The 23,445-nt window shown below is 48.3% G+C and overlaps 1 protein-coding gene across 8 annotated transcripts in view; it reads right to left on the reverse strand.

The window, feature by feature from the left end:
• Window positions 1–23,445, reverse strand: part of GATAD2A (GATA zinc finger domain containing 2A) — a 91,553-nt gene that overhangs the window by 49,817 nt on the left and 18,291 nt on the right. For 2 of the 8 annotated variants that reach the window (XM_061601704.1, XM_061601705.1), the window contains exon 1: window positions 20,553–21,020. The exons of 4 other annotated variants lie outside the window; for them this stretch is intronic. The gene's annotated coding sequence lies outside the window, so the exon portion shown is untranslated. Of the gene's footprint in view, window positions 1–1,192; window positions 1,353–20,552; window positions 21,021–23,445 lie in introns of those variants that run through there. 2 more of the 8 variants (XM_061601708.1, XM_061601706.1) reach the window with 2 other exon arrangements.

A 23,445-nucleotide genomic window follows, 5' to 3' on the forward strand; every position in this document is an offset into this window, starting at 1 on the left:
ACTCATCCCCAAACTAGCACGCTACAATCAGGGCTGCACACACTTCTCGCAACTGTGTAACGGAAAGCAGTATGGGGGGGCACAACAGCACTGAATCCAACCATCCTGCAAAAAAAAATCCTCCAGTTTCATTTCAAGCAAGGAAACAAGCCAAAAATAAAAATAAAATTCCTAGCCCTTGAAGTTACAAGGATGGCGTAAAAGAAAAGAAATCCACGTGAAGAAATTAACCCAGAGATCTCAAAAACTTAGGCTGGGGTGCAACTTCAACATCTTGGCACAGCTGGTTCTCTCCCCCTCCCCAAAAACCATTCCAAATCCCACCCCCAACAATGACAGGAGAAGCTAAACAGAATTATGCAGAGCAAGCGTATCTCACAAGAATCGGTCAATGTGCGTCTCTCTCTCACACACGTACACACGGATTATTTTATTTATGCACAATGCCCAGCTTTTCCTATTGTTTTTAAAAGATGTGTTTTTAAATTTGTTTTAATGTTTTTAGTTACTGTAACCCTCCCAGAGCGCTTCGGCTATGGAGTGGTATATAAGTACATTAAATAAATAGATAAATACCCCCTCCCCAAATCAGCATTTCAAACACACACACACACTGCTCACTGCAAATGATTTTTTTTTTTTTAAAGAAGACTTGAAACATCAAGATTCTGTGCCCCTTGGCCCCAAAAAGTAGAGTGTGGACATGAAGACCCACCCACCCCCCTCAAAAAACCCGTACCCCTTAAGACTCCAGAAACACAGATGTTGCGAATCCTGAAAGATTCTGTTGTTGTTCCAAAGAGGAAGCCCCTCTGGGTGTGTCAGGCGAGGCGCAACGCAGCACCTTTTTGCAAAAAATAAAATAAAGCGAAACAGGTCCAATGTTTCAGTGCCCGGCTCCCTCCGTCCCTCCCGCCGCTGCCGGAGAGGAAATGACCAGCTGAGCGCAGGCTGGGGGGGGGGCGCCTTTCTCCTCTTGCTCCTGTTTCCCGGCAGCCTGCAAACTCCGAGTCAACTTCTCACGCAAAGAGCCACCGCGACCGAAACCGCCTTTTGGGGGTGGGGTGGGTAGGTGGGAGGTGCGCTGCCAAGAGAGAGAAAAAGAGGTTCTGCCATTTCAAAAGACGGCTTTGGGTTGAGAAGGGAAGGAAAAGCACCCCCCCAACACCCCCCCACGGAACGGGGGGGTTACCTATGCATGCAAAGTGTCCCACATCGAGAGGCTGGACTCCGAAAAAGAGGAGGGGGAAAAAAGAAGAAAAGAAAAAGAAGAGACGAAGTAGTAGTCAGGGATCGGAGAGGCAGACTCCGGGAATAAGCTTCCTCCTGTCTTAAGGGAGCCAATAAAACGAGGCTGGCTCTTGCCCCTGTGCAAGCTGGTTTAATGCTTCCGGGGCAGTTGTGGGAATGACCTTAGGACTCCAGAGAAAGAGGAGAGAGAGAAGGGTTCGTCTTAAAAGAGGCAGGATCTGAAAGCGAGATAAAAGTCCACCAAGCCCCATCTATGAAGCAAAGTGGATGTGCGGCACAGAAAGGGTTCGGAAACGGACGGTGCATATGCCATTAGCATTTATGCGTGTGTGCGTGGATTCTTCACCTCCCAAATGATTATTAGGCAGGCAGGCTTCTGTTGTTGCTGCAAGGGTCAGGTTCAGAGGATGATTAAGGTTTGGAATCTACCAGGGGAAGGGGGTCGAAGGGGGGCAGAGGGCAAGCAACATCCCAGCTGGCCCCTTTGCATGGGCCACCCCAAAGAGGAAGATAGGAAGCTGCTTTAGATTTATATTGGTCCATCCAGGATTGTCTGCACTGACCGGCTGATGCTAGCGCCTGAACCTGGGACCGCCTGCACGCAAAGCCGGTGCTCTACTGCTGAACTACGGTCTCTCCTTTTGTAAAACATACGTAAGGTTCCAGCCCTCATGATTTTAAATAAAGGCCGGTTTAAAGAGAAAACTGCCTTATACGGAGTCAGAGCTTTGCTCTGTCTAGGTCAGCGTTGGCCGCACTGACTTGCAGCGGCTCTCTAGGGTTTCCCAGGCTGACCTGGAGAGCCCCGGGATTGAACCTGGGACCTTTTGCACGCAAAGCTGGTGCTCTACCGCTGAGCTGTGGCCCTTCCTCCTTAGGACCAACAAGGTCTTAAAGTAGCAAGAGATATTTTGCTGGGCATGTAGTCAAAGGGTCCCTGCTGAGGGTGCCACTAGTGGAGGGTCCAGCCAACATTCATAAAAAGGATAAGAGCATCTCTGGGTAGACTGCCTCTAACCATGGAGGTTCCACATCGCTCCCTGCTGGATCGGACCAAGGACCCCTACTTTTGGGACCCCTGCTCTCCCACCCCCAGTCCCAGGTGACCAACCAAACAGCGCCGGGAAGCCTTACAAGCAGGCTGTGAATGTCCTTCGGCTCCCAGAATTCACAAAGATAGACTGCTCCTGAACAGGGAGGCTCCACAACAAGCTACCATAGCATAGTGACAAAGAGATCTGCTAAACCAGACTGAAAGGTCCATCAGCCCAGTGGCTTGTTCTCTACCCCTCCTCTCCAAAAAAACATTCCCACATAAGCAGGGGGCAACCAAATGCCCTTAGGAAGCCCATAAGCAGGGAATGAAGCCAACAGTCCTCTTGGGAGACGAGACCAAATGCCACACTGGTTCTGGCAGACAAAACTGTGACCCCCCCCATCTCCTACTTTCACCCTTTATGGCAGGCCAAGGAAAAGAGGGATACACGACAACTGAGCATTTCTCATTCCTTTCAACCAAAGTGTCTTGAGATTGGGGGGGGGGATACAACATGCACAGGTAAATTGGTTTTTGCTTGCTTTGTCTTATAGGGCTCGGCCCACGATTTAATGACATGTTGCAACCGCTTTGCAAAACTTCATCCTCACAGCAGAGAGGCGTTTACGAGGACCTTTCGAGCAAGGAAATGTCTGCACGCAGTCGCTGTCCTCTGCGCACAGGTAACCCTGAGAACGTCCAAAGAGCCTAAGCGCTGGATCAGGCCAAAGGGAGCCCATGGCGAACAGGATCCGGTTCCCACAGTGGCCGGCCAGAAGTCCCCTGGGAAGCCCCCACAAGCAGGACCTGAGCGAAGCATCAATCCTCCCCGTTTGCCATTCCCAACCAACTGGTCTTGAGAGGCATTCTGCTGACAGTGGCACCACAGCCATTGTGGCTAGGAGCCACGGATAGCTTTATCTTCTTTTATTTTAATTTTATTTATTTATTTATTGACTTATGTTTATTGCGCTTATATACCGCCCCATAGCCGAAGCTCTGGGCGGTTTACAGCAATCAAAAACATTAAAACAAATATACAATTTAAAACACATATTTTAAAAACAATTTAAAACACAATTTTAAAATTTAAAACAATATAAAAACAATTTAAAAACGCATGCTAAAATGCCTGGGAGAAGAGGAAAGTCTTGACCTGGCGCCGAAAAGATAACAGTGTTGGTGCCAGGCGCACCTCGTCTGAAGGATCATTCCATAATTTGGGGGCCACCACTGAGAAGGCCATCTCCCTTGTTGCCAGCCTCCGAGCTTCCCTTGGAGTTCTTTGAATTTGTGTCATCCCCTTCTAAAGCTGAAGCAGCCGGATCAGGCCAAATAGCCTGATCCTCCGTGCATTTGCCCAATCCTCTTTTCAAGCAGCCCGTAACAGCATAAGAAAGAGCCCTAAAGCTGGATCAGCCGAAAGGGGCCTGTCTAGTCCAGCATCTTGTTCTCCCCACAGCCAGCCAGATGCCCACAATGGGAAGTCTGCAAGCGGGACCTGAGTGCAACAGCAGCTCTCCCTGCTCGTGACTCCCAGCAACTGGTACTCAAGAGGGACACTGCTTCCGACAGCGGCTTCCACGTTAGTGAAAGACCTCCCTGCCACTTTGCCCGCTCTGCATTATTGCAATTTCTTGCAGACGTCCTGATTTGTCTCATGACCACAGATCCCCCTAAAAAATCCGGTCGTTTCCTCCACAACACCTCCAACTCTTCTGTTGGAAAAGACCTGGGCATTGCACAGTTTGCATGGCGCGCCGGAGGGGCCTGCCACGGCACATCCCCAGTAATGAGGGGTGGACTGCGATGCTTTATCCTGGGGAAGTGGCCCCCCATTTCTAAGCATGCATTATTTCACAACGTTAGGAATTTTGTGCCTTTTACTGAGTTCAGCTACATCTGCATCACCAACACTGGCTGGCAGCAGCTCTCCAGGGGTTCAGAAATTCCCAGCCCAACCTGCCACTGAGCTACAAGCCCTTCCACTAAAAATAAAGCAAGATTCCAGTCCTTATGGTGCTCAAGAGGCGATTTAGACAAGAAACTGCCATTTACAAAGGCAGACCGTTCGTCCATCCAGTTCAGTATTGTCTGCACACTGGCAGCAACTCTCTAGGGTTTCAGATAGGGAGCGGGGCCTTTCCCAGCCCTGACTAAAGCTGCCACTGGCGACTGAACCTGGGGTCTTCTGCACCCAAAGCAAGTGTCCTACCACTGAGCCTTCCTCAAATTAATCAGCAACATAACAAATGGGAGTAATATGAGGCAAATGGAGTGGTTCAAAATTGTGCTCAAAACTGTTTTCAGGTGGCTTTTCCAAGAATATCCAAGCAAGCATGAATTCATCCATCTTTGGGGCATGCGAAAGTTAAAAAGTTTGAACAGTTTTCAGTACTTATTTATTTTTAAGTTTTAAAGAATGAAAGGGAAGCGTATGGAATACTGATGCCATACCTCAAAATATTTGCGAGTTACTGTTTTTAAGTAAACCTTGATATGCGTTTGAACATAGCCTTAAAACCACATTAAATGGACTGAGAAAATCCAACGTTTTCGTTCACATACTTTTTTGGTTGTTGGAAAAACTTTTGAGACACCTCTACAGCCCGTACATCACTTTTAAAAAGTTTTGCTTACTAAAATGCCAAGTCAAAACTGATCCCCAACACTAGGGATAAACTTCTGAGAGATTCTCCCAGGCATTTTAGCATGCGTTTTAAATTGCTTTTATATTGTTTTAAATTTTAAAAGTGTGTTTTAAATTGTTTTTAAAATATGTGTTTTAAATTGTATATTTGTTTTAATGTTTTTGATTGCTGCAAACCGCCCAGAGAGCTTCGGCTATGGGGCGGTGTACAAGTGCAATAAATAAATAAATTCTAACCCGTTTTCCTATTCTGAGTTTTCTGGAAAATCCATATGAAAATCAAGTGTGCAATCTACAGTCGTAAGAATGTGAACATTTCCCTGCTGGATCAACCCAAAAGGACCTACCTAGTCCAGCATCCTGTTTTCACAATGGCCAGCCAGGTGCCCCGAAAGGAGAGCCCCCAAGCAGGGCCTGAGCGCAAGAGCAGCTCTCTCTACTCGTGCTTCACAGCAACTGGCCTTGAGAGACATACTGCCTCCGACAGTGGAGGCAGAGCAGGCTTTGCCAACCTGGCGCCCAGGAGATGCTTGGGACTACAACTGCCATCTGATCCCAGCCAGCACAAATTTGTCTAATCCTCTTTTAAAAGCCATCCACTTCGGTGACTGTCGCTGACTCTTGCGGGAGCAAATTCCACAGTTTAGCTGTACACTGTGCAAAGCAGTCCTTCCTGAATCTTCCAACATTCAGCTTCATTGGATGGCCCCAAGTTCTATTGTTTGGGGGGGAATCTCTATCCGCTTTCTCCATACCAGGCATCATTTTATACAGGATTTTATACGTTCTGCCACCACAACTTCACTTTGTCTCCGTCTTACGTCACATTTTCTTTAAGAGGCCCAAAACCTGAGCACAAGTATTACCCGCTCTCAACCTCAGTCCTCCCTCGCTTGCAGGGCCAGCTCCAAAGGGCAGCTAGGTGGGGCCCTGGCTGAGGGCCCCACGGCCCACAGGGGCCCCTGAAGAGCCCCTCGTTATGATAGGGGAGTAGTACTCTCCTTCTGCGGCAGGATCCCTGCCACGGATCACAGGGAGGGAGCTGCCCGCCCTCCACCGTCGCCGATTCGCCCACTCGCCCTCCCCCCACTCGCTTGCTTGCTTTTTCACACCAAGGGCTGCATTCCCTTGTGAACAACCTTCCCAGGGGCGGGGCATGCTAGTGGTGGACAGAGCAACAGGTGTGACTCTTACATTTATACAACAGGATGCACTCCAGTCATGCAAAAGGTTGGAGGGTTCTACACACACAAATGCACATACACCCCTCTCTCCATCTAGGCAAGCAGAAGGCATTATTACAGTTGAAGGGCACATTGTGGCCAGGCAAAAGCACAAGGCAAGGCTAGCAAGGGGTGTGCCCTCGGGGGAGTTCTGAGGGCCAGATAAAGAGAGGCTTGGGGGGGGCACACCTGGGCCCTAGGTCAGAGGCTCCCCACCCCTGCTTTGTAAGGATCCTGTTGAATTTCTCCTTTTCAAGGTTATAAATGACAATCTAGGTATGTGCAGGCAGGAGGGTTGGGAAGGAGAGGTATCTGCGTTAACAGCCACAATGGCAGCTCCAGGCCTCTGGAATCGAGTTACCCGATGAAATTAAGACAGGCATCTGCGTCTTGATGGTTAGGCAGCTCTGGGAGATGTCTGTGTGTTTAAGGAGTTTTTCCCTGTATAAGTGCATATATTTTGGTAATGTTCGAAAATACAACCGTATTGGGTCAACATTCTATAATATATACACTATATATAATATATACAATATATAATGTTGCTGATGGTCCCAGGCTGTGGTCTGAAGACACACGAGGCCAGCTCCCTGCTGAAGCTAAGCAGGGCCAGGTCCGGTCAGTGCCTGGATGGGAGACCACCAGGCAACCATACGTAAGCCGCCTTGGGTTTCAATCATGAAAAGAGAGGCGGGGTATAAATGTAATTAAATAAATAAATAAATGTTACCTTGCTAAACTACTTGAAGGATACAGTACTAGATACAGACTTGGAAACGGTTGCAACCTGATTAGCATACTGTCAACCAGATCAAACCTATGTATTATCTAAGAAAGAAAAATGGACAAATAAATATATAGAAAACTGGGACCAAATATATCAGGAGAACAAATATCCTTTTAAACATTTTTCTTTATTTTAACAAACTAAATATATGCCTTAAGGTATTTTGAGTTGTATAACAATATAAACCTCTCTTCTTTATTTAAACAATTAAATGTTTTTAAATATTTGAGCTGGAATCGCATACTGTATTTTAATTTTATCTTCAATAAAGAATATTTAATTAAAGTAGAGGCCTGTAGTGTGACCCAGCCAATTTACAGACTATTAATTGTGTAGTTGTAGAAATGGATTTTGTTTTTCAAAGTTTGGATTTTCATTTAATCTCTTATCATACACCATTTTCATAAGCGATATACAAATCTGTAAGGTGGTTTACAAATCTGTAAAATAATTAAATAAAATATGTGAAACCTCCATATGCAAGGCACTATACCTCGGACCAAACACTGGAGGAGACACAACAGGAAAAGCCTACAGCCTCCATGCTCCCCTTAATGGGCTTCTGAGAGGCATTTGACCGGCCTCCAAGATGGGACCTCAGTCGGATCCAGCGAGGCTGCTCTTAAGGTCATCTAGGTGGCCCCCTCTGCGTATTGGGAAAAATCAGGTGATGCCCCATCAAAGCAGACAAGTTTTTTAAAAGAATCGCTTCCTGCTTGACAATTTATCCCATATACTGCAATATTTTGTGTGGTTGTGTGTGTGTGTTAAGCAGCTTTCCATCACGCAACTTTTTTCATTGCAGGGAAGAAGTAAGTTTTGCCAGTTCCAGCTGATCCTGCAAGGGGTCAGCCATACCACCTCAATGCATAACCTGGTAACCCCCTTGCTAGATTACTGTAATAATGTGGAGCTGCCCTTGATGACAGCCCAGAAGCAGCAGTTTGGCGCAGAACTCAGCTGCCAGATTTTTCAATGGCACAGCCAGGATAGACGATATTATATCTATCCTGAAAGAATGATATCGGTTGCCCATTCGCTTCTGAGTCCAGTTTCAGGCGTGGACAGCACTGAGCTAGATGGACCATTGCCCCATTTCCTCCTGAAACCAACCTTCTATTCAGAATCATCAGGACTAGAATCTTACTTTATTTTTAGAGAACGGACCACAGCTGAGTGGCAGAAGACCTGCTTTGCATGCAGAAGGCCCCAGGTTCAATCCCTGGCCTCTCTAGGCAGGGCTGGGAGCATCCCCTGCCTGAACCTCAGTTGCTGGAAACCGCACGCAGGGAGAGTTGCTGTTGCACTCGGGTCCTGCTTGTGGGCTTCCCATAATGGGCATCTGGTTGTGAGTACAAGATGCTAGATGGGCCACTGGCCTGATCCAGCAGGCTATGTTCTTAGACAATATTGAGTTAGGTTTGGCTCGGAATGAGACAGCTTCGGATACTATTAGTTAAATCAGCCCTTTTTTCAGAACCATGACGACTAGAATCTTGTGTTTATTTTTAGGGAAGGGCCGTAAACCTAAGCAGAAGTTCCCAGGTTCAGTCACCCAGCAGCATCTCCAAGTAGGGCTGACAGGGACCCCTGCACGAAACCCTGTACTGAGCTACATGGACCAGCGTGGTCCGATCCGTTACAAAGAGGCAGCTTGCTACTTCCAGCTCTCTTACCAACTTGCCACGCACGATGGCAGGCAAAGCTTTTCTGGGGGACTGATGGGTCTACCACATCTCAGGCTTTCAGAGAGAGCAAGAGTTCACTCCCAGTTCCCCAGTGGATTGCACGAGACAAGGCCTTAAAATGGTCACCGTAATACTATGCTGGCGCCAGACCAGGACTTAATATAGCAAAGCCGCACCCACGTCTTCAGGCCTGGTGAGTGTGTGTGCGTGCATGGGGGGGGGAGAGAGAATTGAGGCACACTCCCCTCCTCGGAAAGCAAGCAACAACAAAAAGGTCTCCGCCCAGTGCCATTCACACACACAAAAAAAACCCTCCAGTGCTTTTTATTTCAAAAGTGCAATATCCTTTCCTGCCCGGCTCCTCAAGGCTTATCAACAGTTAAAAAAAAAACACAGGAAGAAGTTGCCTGACTCATTGCAAAAAGAATAAATGGAGCTAGGGGAAGCTTATAAAATACAAATTAAAAAAAAAAGCCCATCTGGAAATGGAAAGTGGCTGAACCTGACAAGGCCGCAACCGTGTGCCGTTTTAGAAGAAAAGAAAAAAACGAGGGGGAGGGAGAAAGGGGAACTGCTTGGAGGCGGAAGAGACAAGACGGACGGCAGTGCTGGAATTGGCCAAAGGGGGCCCGTCGCAGTCCAGCGTCCCGTCCTCAAAAGTGACCGGCCAGATGCCGCAAAGGGAAGCCCACCAGCAGGGCCTGAGCTGCAACTCTCCCCACTTGCCATGGGATCCATAAGAACATAAGAACATAAGAAGAGCCTGCTGGATCAGGCCAGTGGCCCATCTAGTCCAGCATTCTGTTCTCACAGTGGCCAACCAGGTGCCTGGGGGAAGCCCGCAAGCAGGACCCGAGTGCAAGAATGTCCTTCTAATGCCCTTTAAGCCCTCCAGATGATATCGCTGGACTCTGGGCTGCCATCATCCCTGGCCATGCAGGCTGCTGGAAAGGCTAGCCACGCATTCGAAACTCTTAAAACAACCTTGCAAATAGGAGGCTAGTAGCTGGCTGCAGAAGGAGGGGGGGATGTGGGCTACGTAGCCTCTTATAGGCTAGTCAATAAATAAATGGGCTGTCAAGTGGGCTGGCAGAGGAATCGTAGAGTTGAAAGAGGCCTGTGAGGCTAACTCCCTGCTCAATGCAGGAATCCAAATCGAAGCATCCCCGACAGGTGCCTGTCCAGCTGCAAACGCATTTGCCAAGCCAAGTTGACCCGTTTGCTGTCTAGACTCTTGGTCCATCTAGCTCAGTACTGTCCACGCTGACCGGCAGCAGCCCTCCAGGGTTACAGGCAAGGAGTCCTTCCCAGCCTTAAGATACCAGGGATTGAACTACAGATGTGAAGGCCTGGAAAATTTCAGGGGAAAAACAAACATGAAAGGCAGATAGATACTCTGCCATGCAGCTATGACCCTCCCCCTGAGCTCCAAGTTCAGCTTCCAGACCCCCATTTTAAAAGGATCATGTAGCTGATGATAGCAGGGAACTGCGGCTGCCAGTCAGAGTAGGCAACACTGGGCTAGATGGACTGTTTTATTTGATTCATTTATTCAACAAAAGTCGTATGCTGCTTGCATGGAAAGACCTCCAAGCAGTTTACAAAAAACTATCAACAAAACAGTTCAAAAAGAAGTAATTAAAAGTATACGTAAAACAATTAAAACAGCTACTACCTAAAAAGTTTAAAACAGATCAACATCTGTGGGTCTGGAAAGGCTTCCCTAAACAGAAAAGTTTTAAGCGGGCGGCAAAAGGAACGCATCGAAGGTGCCTGCCTGATGTCAATAGGCAGGGAGTTCCAAAGAGTACGTGCTGCCTCACCATTTATTTCAAAGTGTGGAACGAGTATTACATAATGTTGATGAAAAACATGAGGGGAAAATATTTTTTGCACTTTTGTCACATGCAGAAGGTCTCTGGGCTGCCTTACACCAGGTCAACACTGCTGGGGTGGAGCTGATGAGAGCTTGAGCCTGACAAGATCAAAAGTCTGCCATCCCTTTGAAGGTTCCTGAGACACTCCCCCTCAGAAAGGATCAGGGGGAAAATCCCTCAAATTAGTTTCAGCACCTGCCTTGGAAATAATCCCCACCCCATGACATGATCGCACAGCCAAATCTGATTGGCTGCACTGCACACTTCCTCCCAATGACATCACATAGTTGAGCCCAGTTGGCTGCACACCACCGTGACATCATCCCATTCACCACATGATCCCTGACAGAGCGGACCAAGCCTACAATCCTAACCCTACTTACCTGGGAGTAAGCCCCATTGGATTCAATGTGACTGAGTAGATATAGTTAGGACTGCAGGCTAATCCAAGGAGGAGGAAACAGCAGCCAGATAAGCAACAGCCCCAAACAGTTTGATGATGATGATGATCAATCATCATCCAGTCCTCTCTAGGGAGAGAACTGTCCACCCTACCAAAAACTGCAAAATTTGATTTATCAAAATAAATAAAATAGAAAGTGCAGGACATTCAGGAATGTTATTTATCAGCTATTTTTAATCGATGGTGTATTTAATTCTACTCCTCCCTCCCAATTTTATCCTCATGACAGCCCTGTGAGGCAGGATGTGCTGAGAGACTGTGGCTGACCCATGGGAACGCAGCAAGCTTCACGGCTACAGAGGATTTGAACCCTGGTCCCCCCAGGTCCTAATCCTCCCTACTCTGCACCACAGAGTTAAGCCTGTGACACCTGAGTAACATAGTCAGATTTGCAAGGAGCCTTAAGGACTCTAATTTTCTGACCTGCAGCAACCTAGTTTCCACCTTGCCTGCCTCACACGTCAATAACAACGAAGTGGGTGACTTCAGAGAGAAGATCCAAAGACTACTGCAACGCGTGCTAAAGCTTCAGTTGGACTGGGTGTGCAAAGCCTTGCTTGCTAGCTTTGAAGCACCCCGTTTCTGATTCAGAAGTCAAAGTGCTGGTTCTGACCCTTATAAATAATAATAATAAACTTTATTTCTACCCCGCCCTTTTTCCAATAGGACTCAGAGCGGCTTACAACTAAAAACCAACACCATTAAAACATACAGAAATATACAATTAAAATAGAATTAAACTATGAGAAAAATTAAAACCATAAAACATACGTTAAAAACAGCGGACAATTTAAAATAATAAAATCATATACTGTAGACACCAATCCTGTGACACTTAATCCTGGTCGTTCTCTATCCCAAATGCCCGTTGAAATAAAACAGTCTTTACTTGTCGCCGGAAAGACGGCAAGGAGGGAGCTGATCGCACCTCACTCGGAAGGGAATTCTATAGCCTAGGGGCGGCCACCGAAAAGGCCCTATCTCGTGTCTGCGTCATATGTACTTGCGAAGGTGTGGGGAGCACAAGAAGGGCCTCACCTGAAGATCTCAAATCCCGGACAGATTCATATAGGGAGATACAATAAAGCCCATGGTCAGGGGTGGAGAACCTCAGAAAAGGGGCCCCTCTTGATCGGGCCCTCAGAGATCTCCACATCCCTTTGCACCTTTCTTGAGTGTTGTTGCTTGTTGGAATATGTCCCTCAACTATTGCCTGCAAGGAGCTGCTAGGTTAATAAGGTCAACCTCAGAGGCTCTGGGCTGCATGCACCCCAATGACCTGGATTTAAGGGGATGGTGGTTGGAGGCAGGACCTTCTCAGTCATGGCACCCCTGTCTTAGAACTAACCTCCTGGAGAGGATCTCCTGGCACCATCTTTACTTTCTTTTCAGCCTTTTACCTCTTAAGCTTGCTCAACGCGTCATGCTGGATTTTTAAACTGCCTGCTGTTTAGAGCGCTTGGGGACGTCTCTCCCCAGGGAAACCTGCCCAGCACGATCACCGTCAGTTTTAAAGCACCATGCTAGGACTTTCTATTTGCACAGCTTTTTTGAGAGCATACTTGTATATGATTTAAGCCTCTATTGTGCAGCTCATCTTTTTTGGAGTGGGGTGGGATTTGTCCCTTTGTTGGATAAGCACTTATTTATTACTGCATTTATATCCCACCTTTCCTCCCAAGGAGTTTAAGGTGGCATACATACCCCCCCTTTTATCCTCACAAACAACCCTGTGAGGTAGGCTAGGCTGAGAGACAGTGACTGTGAGCTTCATGACCAAGTGGGAATTTGAACCCTGGTCTCCCAAGTCACAGTCACTCTAATCGGTTCACCACCCTGAATGTTTTGGGGTTGTATCAAGTATTAGTCCTACCCAGAGTTGACCCATTGACATGACTGGACATGGCTTGGGGCAATTAATTTCAATGGGTCTGCTCTGAATAGAACTTAGCTGGATACAACCCTTTTAATAAAATGTTTATTATAAATTTAAATGTACACACACAGCCCACATATAAACTATACAAAACTATTGTAGCAGTTCAGAGCTTAAAAGTTCCAAAGGTGAAAGTACTGTGATGGAGATGTAATACGTTATATTTATTATTTGATCCTCTGGCCAATTTTATTTTACTCCTTAGCTGTTCTACTAGTGTGATGCCCCAAACTTTTGTATACCCGATATGTTTTCCCAAACAGTACTACTGTCAGCCACCAACCAGTGGCAAGTCAGATCTTTGCTTTTCAAATCCCATATTGCCATCAATACAGATATTTAGGAAAATTTTGTTCCATACATTGATTCCCCCCCTTTTTACATTCTTTTTTAGAAATTGGCTTTTAATTGATATTGACCTGTTTTGTGTTTGTTCTGAAGTTGTTCTGAGATATAAAAATGTTAATAATATTAATAGCAACAGTGAAGAGGAGGAACAGGTTTAGGAGGATTTTGTCAGCAGGCCTTGTGCTAGAGGGTGCTCAGAGATGCCTAACCATGCCAACCCTTGACGCTGGTCCTCTGTGGCAAGTAGCCAAAGTCTGCCATAACTTCAAGGAAGCCTAAATACTGTACATGCATTTGCTCCTATTCCTCTCCTGTCATGCTGGCCTGCCCTGTCAAACGCCTTGGCCTTCCTCTGCCACCGTCCCCACTACTGAAACTCAGACTGCAGTCAGGGCTTATTTTATTTTGCAAATTGCTAGGTGCATTGATATTTCCATAGAAATTAACAAAAATAATAATACTCAGTTAACAAATTAACAAAAATAATATACTCAATTAAAAATAATAATGTGGCGCAGAGTGGGAAGCGGCGGTAACGCAGCCAAAGCTCTGCTCACGGCCGGAGTTCGATTCCAACGGAAGGAGGAAGTCGAATCTCCGGTAAAAGGGGTCGAGGTCCACTCAGCCTCCCATCCATCCGTGGTCGGTAAAATTAGTACCGGGCATATGCTGGGGGGTAAAGAAAGGCCGGAGACGGAACTGGCAATCCCACCCCATATATACGGTCTGCCTAGTAAACGTCGCAAGATGGCACCCTAAGAGTCGGAAACGACTCGCACTACAAGTGCGGGGACACCTTTACCTTTTTTGATATCGTAAAGCTTTTTTAAAAATGTTTATAGCATTGTTTTGTTTTAATGTATTTTAAGGTCTTTTTATGATGTTTTAGAGTGTTTTTAGCCCTGGGTTCCTGCTGGGAGGAATGGCGGGATATAAATCAAATAATAAATAAAAAATCTTTTGCATCGTTTTGTTGCATTTCGTTAAGAACACAAGAAAAGCCTTGCAGCTGGATGAGGCCAAAGAGGGCCCATTCAGTCCCGCATCTTGTTCTCATATCGGCCGACCAGATGTCCCAGGACACGGAATGGAACAGGAGCTCTGCTCACTTGGGATTCCTCCCAGCAACGGGTATTCAGAGGCATTTACGGCCTCTGACAGTTGAGGGAGAACAATGTGGCTACTAGCCACTGATAGCTTTCTCCTCGCCAAATGCCTCACGCGCTGGTCGGCTGCCTCCTTTCTTGCATATTCCCAAAAAACCCTCACAGGCCCAGGTGACGTCTTAAGGATCCAGATGTTAAAAACAGGCAAGGTTGGGACGTGTGCCAAACACACGATGCTGATGCAATGCTGTGGCATGACTATGCAACATCCTCCCTTCCCTGCCCCCCATGCCCATTCCCACACCCAGCAGCCGAGTTGCGTTGCAGAGAAGGAGGAAACCTCTGTGTGTGCCTCTGGCCTCATTCAGCCAGGTGATCGTCCCCACAGGGAAGAGGAAGTTTTAGCCACCCCTACCAGGGCAAAAAAGGACAGGCCAGAAGCCTGGCTTTGCATGTCAAGAACAGAGGGCAGAATTCAGGACTCAAAGCATCATCAATCTCACCCTATCAGGCCTGACGCCGCTGGCTCTGAACCAAGAGGGTCTAGCCAGGCTGAAAAACAACTCTCAGCCCACGGGAATGCAAACAGGTCATTAATGCTGGTGCCTACTCAGTTGCTGTGAGACTATTCAAACCGATTCACAAAGTGTTCAAGGAACATACTAGGAAGCTGCCTTATAGTGAGTCAGACCACTGGTCCATCTAGCTCAGCACTACCGACACTGGCTGGCAGTGGCTCTCCAAGATTTCAGGCATTCAAGATGCCATTGCGGACTGAACCTGGGACTTCCTGCCTGCAAAGCAGGTGCCTGACCACAGACCTATAACCGTTCGCCACCTCTCTCTCCCCCCCCGGGGGCAACAAGCCTCACAACAAGCCTGTGAGGGAGGCCAATTTCACCACCCTGCATATCTTTTTAAGGGGCACAGGACCCTTTGGTTACTGCTGGAGGTAAAGTTGCCATCTCCCTAGCACGGCACTGTCAGTAGGAATTCTGGAGGCCAATCCGTTTTATAAATGTTTGGGTCTCGTCTTTGACTGAGCCCCAACTACCCCCATCGCAGAAGAGCCAGCGGAAGTGTAGAAGTCAGAAGCGAAAGTAAAAATCACATGAAATTTGCATGCAAGCTAGCTTTTACCAGAGAGTCTTAAAGTCCCAATCCTGCATACTGAGAAAAAAAGTTTTAAGTTCCATTCAAGTGCACAGGACACGTCCTAGGAAATGGTCTTAAGCAAACAGAAAAGGAGAAATGATGTCATCAGGCATAAAGAAACGTTTGGTCGGTATTCCCTTCCGTTTACCGCCTCCGACGGAGGTCAGCCGGCTGAGATACTCACTTTGCAAGTTCATGAAGGCCAACAGCCCCTACCCTGTTGCAGGTTCCCAGTCTTCCGATGTATGCTGCTTCTAAACGGAAATGTTTCCTTCTAAAATCACTAGGGCTAATAGTGAAAACCCTAGCTAACTCGCACGTGTGGCTTCAGCAACTGCTGGATGTTACAAGGATAATCCGCAACACAAGAAAAAAAATGCTGGATCAGGGCAAAATTCCTTCCAACCCAGGGCCCTGCTCCCAACAGCAGTCAGCCAGGCACGCCTGTGAAGGTCGCAAGCTGGACCCCAAGGCGATGGCCATTCTCTCTTTATCCACAGCCTGTGATAACTGTAAAACACGGCACAGAGGCAGCCACCAGCGTGGTGTCCTCTGGATGTCGTTGGGACTCCCAACTCCCAGCATGGGGATGAAGTGAGCTGTAGGCCAGCAGCGCATGGAGGGCACCGCATTGGCACATGATGTACACCTTGTTAAAAAAAAACTCCACATAATTGCATTACAGTCTGCATGCAATTCTGCCCCCCTGGTCTCAATTCTTTGCCCACAGAAGACCAGCTGATTTTTAAAATAATTATAATGAACAACCATGAAGGCCTCAAGTGGGACAAGGCAGCATACGCTGCTGGATCTCTTCAGAAGCCCACTTTCCATCTGGGATGGGTGGGGGGAACGACACATGTACTCCTCAAAGTCATTCAACTACTTAAGGCAACGGAGTAGCCATTGTGGTGCCTTACAGACGTTCTTCAACTGCAACTCCCATCACCCCGACCACTGGCCATGCTGGCTATTGGAAGTCCAAGAACATCTGGGGCATAGCACATTGGCTGTCCCTGATTGAAGGCATCCAGCCAGTGTGGTGTAGTGGTTAAGGTGCTGGACTACGACCTGGGAGACCAGGGTTCGAATCCCCACACAGCCATGAAGCTCACTGGGTGACCTTGGGCCAGTCACTGCCTCTCAGCCTCAGAGGGAGGCAATGGTAAACCCCCTCTGAATACCGCTTACCATGAAAACCCTATTCAGAGGGTCGCCATAAGTCGGGACTGACTTGAAGGCAGTCCATTTCATTTTTACCTCCAATACAGAAGTAGACGGTAAAAAGAAAAAAAGACAGAGGACCCAGTCAGCTGCAATGCACTAGCAACCTCACCTGCACATGCGCATGCAAGGCTTTGCAAAAACTCCTGCGCACCCCTTTGCAGAACCCGGAAGGGGGCAGTTATTACTTAGAACCAACTTCTATGGAATTCCAACACAATGCAACAGGCTTCCAAACAGAACAAAACTCATGAGGCTAGAGGGTCCTTTAGCCCCTCTGAATGCAATTTGTCTCCTGGACTTGTACATGGGGGAACCACTCCATAAGAAAATAAGAAGAGACTTACTGGATCAGGTTTAGAAACTAAAATGATGAAACTGAGGTTATCATACTTTGGACACATCATGAGAAGACCTAGAAAAGACAATAATGGTGGGGAAAACAGCAGGGAGTAGAAAAAGAGGAAGGCCAAACAAGAGATGGATTGATTCCATCAAGGAAGCCACAGACCTGAACTTGCAAGATCTGAACGGGGTGATTCATGACAGATGCTCTTGGAGGTCGCTGATTCATAGGATCGCCATAAGTCGTAATCGACTTGAAGGCACATAACAACAACAACTGGATCAGGCCAGCTGCCCATCTAGTCCAGCATCCTGTTCTCTCAATGCCCAACCAAATGCCCATTATGGGAAGCTTGCAAGCGGGACCTGAGCGCAACAGCATCTCTCCCTTCCTGAGGTTTCTAGCAACTGGTCTTGAGAGACATACTGTCTCCGACAGTGGAGGGAGAATGTAGCCATCATGGCTAGTAGCCTTTGATACCATTATCCTCCATGGATTTGTCTAATCCTCTTTTGGTAGCCATCCCTGCTTCCTCTGGGAGCCAGTTCCATAGTTTAACAGCGTGCTGCATGAAGGAGGACATTCTTTTGCCTGCCTGAATTTTTCAGCATTCAGTTTCACTGGATATCTATGAGTTCAAGTGTTATGAGAGACAGAGAAAAACTTCTATCTACTCTCTCGATGCCATGCATAGTTTTATAAACTTCTGTCGTGTCGCCTCTGACTCACTTCTCCAAACTAAAAAGTCCCAAATGCCACAACCTTTCTCCACAGGGGAGTCGCTCCATCCCCTCGATTATCTTGGTCACCAGCTGTGGTTAATCATCTTTTGGGATGGAAAGATCCATCAGTTTTTTCCAATCTTAATTCAGTTCCCCATTTCTGTAGCAATTCATGGTTTTTAAAAAAACCTCATGAACATTTTCTAGCTTTTTAGTGCTAAATTCTCTTAATAAAACACATTTTTGTATACAGTTTTGACTAAAGTACATCTTTTCGTGAGCAATTTCTCCACCCACTCCTAATCATCGCAGACAACGTTCTCCCACAGAATTGGTCTTCTTTTTAAAAGCCATCAAATTAGTGCCCATTGCCATATCTTGTGGCAACAAATCCCATTTTTAGTCATTCGATTCTCCAGATTTGTAGACTGCCCTTGGAACACGCCAGCACGATCCTGAGGAGGTTTCCAACCATTCATAAAAACAAAAAATGACTTCCTGTGGGTGTTCTTGGAGCTGCTGCCAACCCGTTACATTCTTGGGGAACTCAGCAGCGGCGCAGCGGCTTTGCATGCAGAAGGTGTCCAGTCCCAACATCGCCAGGTGGGATGGGAGAAACTCTGGAGATTTGCTGCCAGTCAGTGTAGGGTATACTGATCTAGAAGCCCCAAAGGCCTGACTCGGTATAAGAAAGCTTCCGATGTTCCTGTGTAGATCATGTCTTCGCCATGAGGACTAGAACCTTACTTTACCTTTAGGGGAAGGTCTGTCACTCAGTGGCAGAGCACCTGCTTTGCATGCAAGGGTCCCAGGATCAAGCCCCAACAGCATCTTCAGATAGAGCTGGGAATGCCCCCTACCAGAAATTCTGGAGAGCTGCCGCCTGTCAATGTGGACAATCCTGAGATAGATGGACCAATGGCCTGACTTGTTATAAGGCAGCTTCCTGGTATGTCCAGAGTATTACGAGAGAGGAATTCCACCCTCTGCTCCAGGAATGGGAAACAACATCTGTGGCCCTCCAGATGTTGCTGGACTCCAGCTCTCATCACCCCTGACCCCTTGGCCACGCTGGCTGCTGGGAACTGGAGGGCACCAACACCTGGAGGGCCACAGGCTCCTGCATCCCACTCCCTTCCCGATTTTTATCAGACCTTAAAGATATGCTCGCTGGATGTTTATGCTGCATTTTGAGAAGGATTTGGAAGTGTTGGGGTAGATGGAGAAAGAGTTTGCCTACGAACGGAGAGAGTGCACCGCCGGCCTGGCGAAAAAAAAAAGATTTGGCCAACCAGCAAGTTCAAAGCAACAGCCACTGGTCCAACAGGTGGGAAAGAAACCATGACATGAAAATTTTTGGAATATTGGGGGTGGGGAGTCAGCAAACACAAACACACAGACACACAACTGTCCTGTAAGGAAGGGAACAGACAAAATTCTAGGAAGAGATGGTGCAAGATTGCTGAGGGGAGGGGGGGAGAGAAAGGAGAGAGCCTCAGCAAGGGGGGGGGGCTTAGACAACACTTAAGAGTTCCCCAGCTCATTTTGCGCCAAATAAAAATAATTATGAAAAATCATAGCAGAGGATTGAGGACAGACTCTTATTCTGGAACCGAATCCTGTCTGGCAATTTGCCATGTTAGGTACCAAGAAAAGGACAGAAATATGTTCTTAAGATTCCACCCCCCCCCCCAAAAAAAGCCTCACCCAAGAAAGCCGGCGGCATGCCCATCCTCACTGTCTTAAGACCCCCCTACCTCCGCCTGAAATTCCCTTGGCCCCATCCAAGGGAGTTTAGATCACCCCATGAATCACGTTCCCTCCCACTTAAAACCCCCTAGTGTGGGGTGGGGGCCAGAAGGGCTACAAGCCATCCATTCTACAAGCCATGGGTTTTACGACAATGCCATGCCGTGCCAGTCCTCCCACCCCACCCCGCTCCCCACATTCCCATCTGAACTTCAGCGCCTCTCTTCTTCCGAAACTGGGAGGCGAAGAAGAGAATGAGTGATGGTGGTAAGAGGAAGCGGAGGAGCCAGGAAAGGAAGGAAGGAAGGGGCAGAAGAGGGCTGTAACTTTCTGAAGCAAACTCTCCCACCACCCCCGGCCCCAGTCCCCATCCCCAAGGCCGCTTGGAGCGTTTCATTAGACAGGGTAAGGGCCCTGAGAAAAGAGGCGCAGCTTTGGAACTAGAAAAAAAAGTTCTTTTTTGGGGGGGGGGGATCATATTGTCAAGAGGAGGAAGCCGCCTCCAAAACAGAAGCTGCCGCTTCCTGTCGTCTCCCTCTGCCGTTGGCATCCTCCATTAAGCAAGCAAAACAAAAAAGGAGGCAAGAAATAAAAACAACATCCAGTTGCTTGGAATTCCCCCCCCCGCTTCCATTTTTGTTCTTGTCAAGCTCTTCTCTCCCCGCCCCCGCGGCCCCCAATCCGCAGCCAAAGGTTTGGGCGACGATTTGCAGGAAGTCGAGCGGGCACAATTTCACACTCCTCCCCTCCCCCCCCCGTTTCTAGGAGGGAGAGAGGAAGACCGTGGGGGGGGGCTCAGACTCTAGTAAACCCAAACCCAGCGTGGTGGGGAGAGAAGGACCCCGGATCCACAGCCCCTCGAAACTCTCGGCTTGCCTTCTCCCCCTCCTTAGAGCATCGCTTTGGGGGGGGCAAAGAAGTCTCTCCTCTTCCCCCCCCTCCCGGTTCCGGGAAAAACAAACCCCCAAAACTTTTAAAGAGGCGCACTTACGAAGCTTCGGAGGCAATCCCGACGCGAAAGGCGGATCCGCGGCTAGACCTCCGTTTTCAACCCACCCCCTTCAGGACGGGGGGGGGGGGAAGAGAAGAACGGGAACAGCAGCCCCCTCTTGCAAACCAGCCGGCGAGATCCCTCTTCCTCCTCCTCTCTTTAATCCGGCTGCGCTCTGGCCCCCTCCCTTGGCCAAACGCGCTCTCTTTACACATGGAGGCGCTCGTGGGGAGCATGCGCGCGCCGGCCCCCTTCGCTCGGGTCCTCCTCTTCCGATCTCCCTCTTTCTCTCTCCCCCCCCATTAATGCGATTGCACGGAACCGCCTCCTTTCTCTCTGCTCCCCACGCAGCTCCACGATTTGCGCAAAATGCGGTTTGCGCAGGCTTGGCTTGGAGAGGCGTCCAAGGCGGCGCAAAGAAAGGCCGGCTGGGATATCTTTGGGGATGCAACTGGGGTTCCCCCCCTTTTAAAACATTTTGGGGCCACCACGTGGAGAGGCCGGGCCCGCCGGGGTCGCGCAGCAAAGGAATTCGGCTATGCGTGGACGGATGAAGATAGCGAGAGGCGCGTAGGCGCGCAACGGCAGTCCGAAGGAGGGACTAGCCGCCGCCGGCTACGCCAACCGATGGTGTTGTGCCTGCTGGAAGAGGAGGAGGAGGAGGAGCAGGAGCAGCCGGCCAGCCCAGCCAGGGCGTCGCTGCCAGAGAGCGCTTGCCTCTCCTGGAGAGCGAAGGGCCGCCTCGCTTTCCCAGCGGCTTAGCCGCGCCCATGGACGACGACGACTCGAGTTTCCTAGCTGCGCTTACTCGGGAGCAAGGGCCGCTTCGCCCGGACTGGTAACCCCTCGATCGGGGGCTAACCAACGTGTGGCGCGGAGCGGCTAGCTCTCCCTCGAGGCGCTCGCCTTTCTGGCGTTTTGCTTGGACCTGGCTCGCTAGTTTTTGCCCAGCTGGAACGGGGCCTTAATACGCTGGGTCGGAAGGAGAGGGGTAAACCCTCGAAAGGAAGAAGCCCCGGAGCGGCCAACCTGTGGGGCTCGCCGGAGGGTCCTGGGCTCCAAGCCTCCGTAAGGCGCGGCCAGTGGTGGGAAGAGCCACCCCTCAGCGGTAGAGCAATGTAGAAGGTCCCGGGTTCAATGCCCAGAGAGCTGCTGCCGGTCAGTGTCAACAAAACTGAACTAGATAGCCTGACTCTACGCTCCTCACGACTCGAGGGTTAGCGTTGTAGTCTAAAAACATCTGGAGGGCCCCAGGTTTCCCAGCTCTGACAGATGGGGCTGGCCAGAGGAGGGATAATGGGGAACCTGTGGCCCTCCAGATGTTGCCAGGACCCCAGCTCCCAACATGCCTGCCCATAGGCCATGCTGGCTAGGGTAACATCTTGGAGGGCCACAAGTTTGCCCAGCACTCTTCCAGTCCTCTATAGGTTGTCACATAGAGGAGGGCAGGGAACTCTTCTTGATCATCCCAGAGTGCAGGACATGGAGTAACGGGCTCAAGTGACAGGAAACCAGATTTCAGCTGAACTTCAGGAAAAACTTCCTGTTAGAGCAGTACGACAATGGCACCAATGACTTAGGGAGGTGGTGGGCTCTCCAACCCTGGAGGTGTCCAAGAGGTTGCTGAACAGCCACCTGTTGGGGATGCTTTAATTTGGGTTCCTGCCTTGATCAGGGGGTTGGACTCGATGGCCTTAGAGGCCCCTTCCAACTCTACGATTCTAAGATCCCTCTCTCAGGACGGAATGTCTCTTCTAAATAAAGAGATTCCTAAGTCTCTTCCAAGCAATCAAGAATGTTGCTTCTTAGAGCAGGGATGGGGAACATAAGGCACCTCCCATCATCCCCGCAGGCTATTAGGGAGTCCAACAACATCTAGAGGGCCACAGGTTCTCCAACCCTGGTGGACAGGACTGAGACCTCCTCCCCCCCACCACCCAAAGCAAGGCTTGTGCTCCAATATGATTCATCCATGCACCTGGGAGTGTGTCCCACTGAGTTCACTGCTCCATACTCCAGAGCTGTTATTATTATTAATTGAATTTGACTTGATGGCCTTATAGGTCCCTTCCAACTCTATGATTCTATGAATTTGTACCCCGTCCCTCCTTCTGAAGGAGACCAGGGTGGCAAACATAAACAAAACAGTTTAACAAGGGGAAAAAACCCAAGAAAAAGAGTAGACAATCATAGAATTGGACTGAGAAGCTGTCATTCTAAACATGCTTCGTTTAAAGTAAATGTCATTGGTTAAGATGGTGATTACATGAAGGGCCAATGAATTCAATAATAATAATGAAAAATACTTGGCATCTGTGTAGCGCTTTCAAGCAGTATAATCATGATCCAGTTGTAATCCTTAAAGGAACCCTGGAAGCCAGGAGTGGAGATGCACTACAACTCCCAAGGATCCCTGCAGGACAGAGGCTTCACCTGAGCAGGTAAATCATGTTCTTCTATTTAGTTTTTTATAGGGGTATAAAATCCCTAGTACTTTCTTTACACTTGGGGAAATTCAGATGAGTTTTATGTTTCAGTTTTAATGCAGACTCTCACTAAGGTTACAGAAAATATAGCCAAGTTTCTCACTTCGGCCATCAAAACTAGGACACAATTGTTAGAAGAAGGTGAGTTCAGAGCTGAAATTGTATTTTTAAAACTTTTTGGGCTGTGGATTTTGTTACACTCTTATTTTAAAAGGCACAAGCTGTGTACATACGCATCATGTTTTTTCTTCATAACCCTGAAAGGTATCTGATGTTTATGGTCTGCAGAACAGATAAACTAAACTTGAAACTATGCAGAGACTTGGCAAGTAGCCTTCTCTCTGGGTGGGCGCTTCAGGTGCAGAGGAGATATTCACGTTCTAATTTCTTTATCATTTCATAAAATA

This window comes from Rhineura floridana, chromosome 18 (assembly GCF_030035675.1).
Source record: "Rhineura floridana isolate rRhiFlo1 chromosome 18, rRhiFlo1.hap2, whole genome shotgun sequence".
NCBI lineage: Eukaryota > Metazoa > Chordata > Lepidosauria > Squamata > Rhineuridae > Rhineura > Rhineura floridana.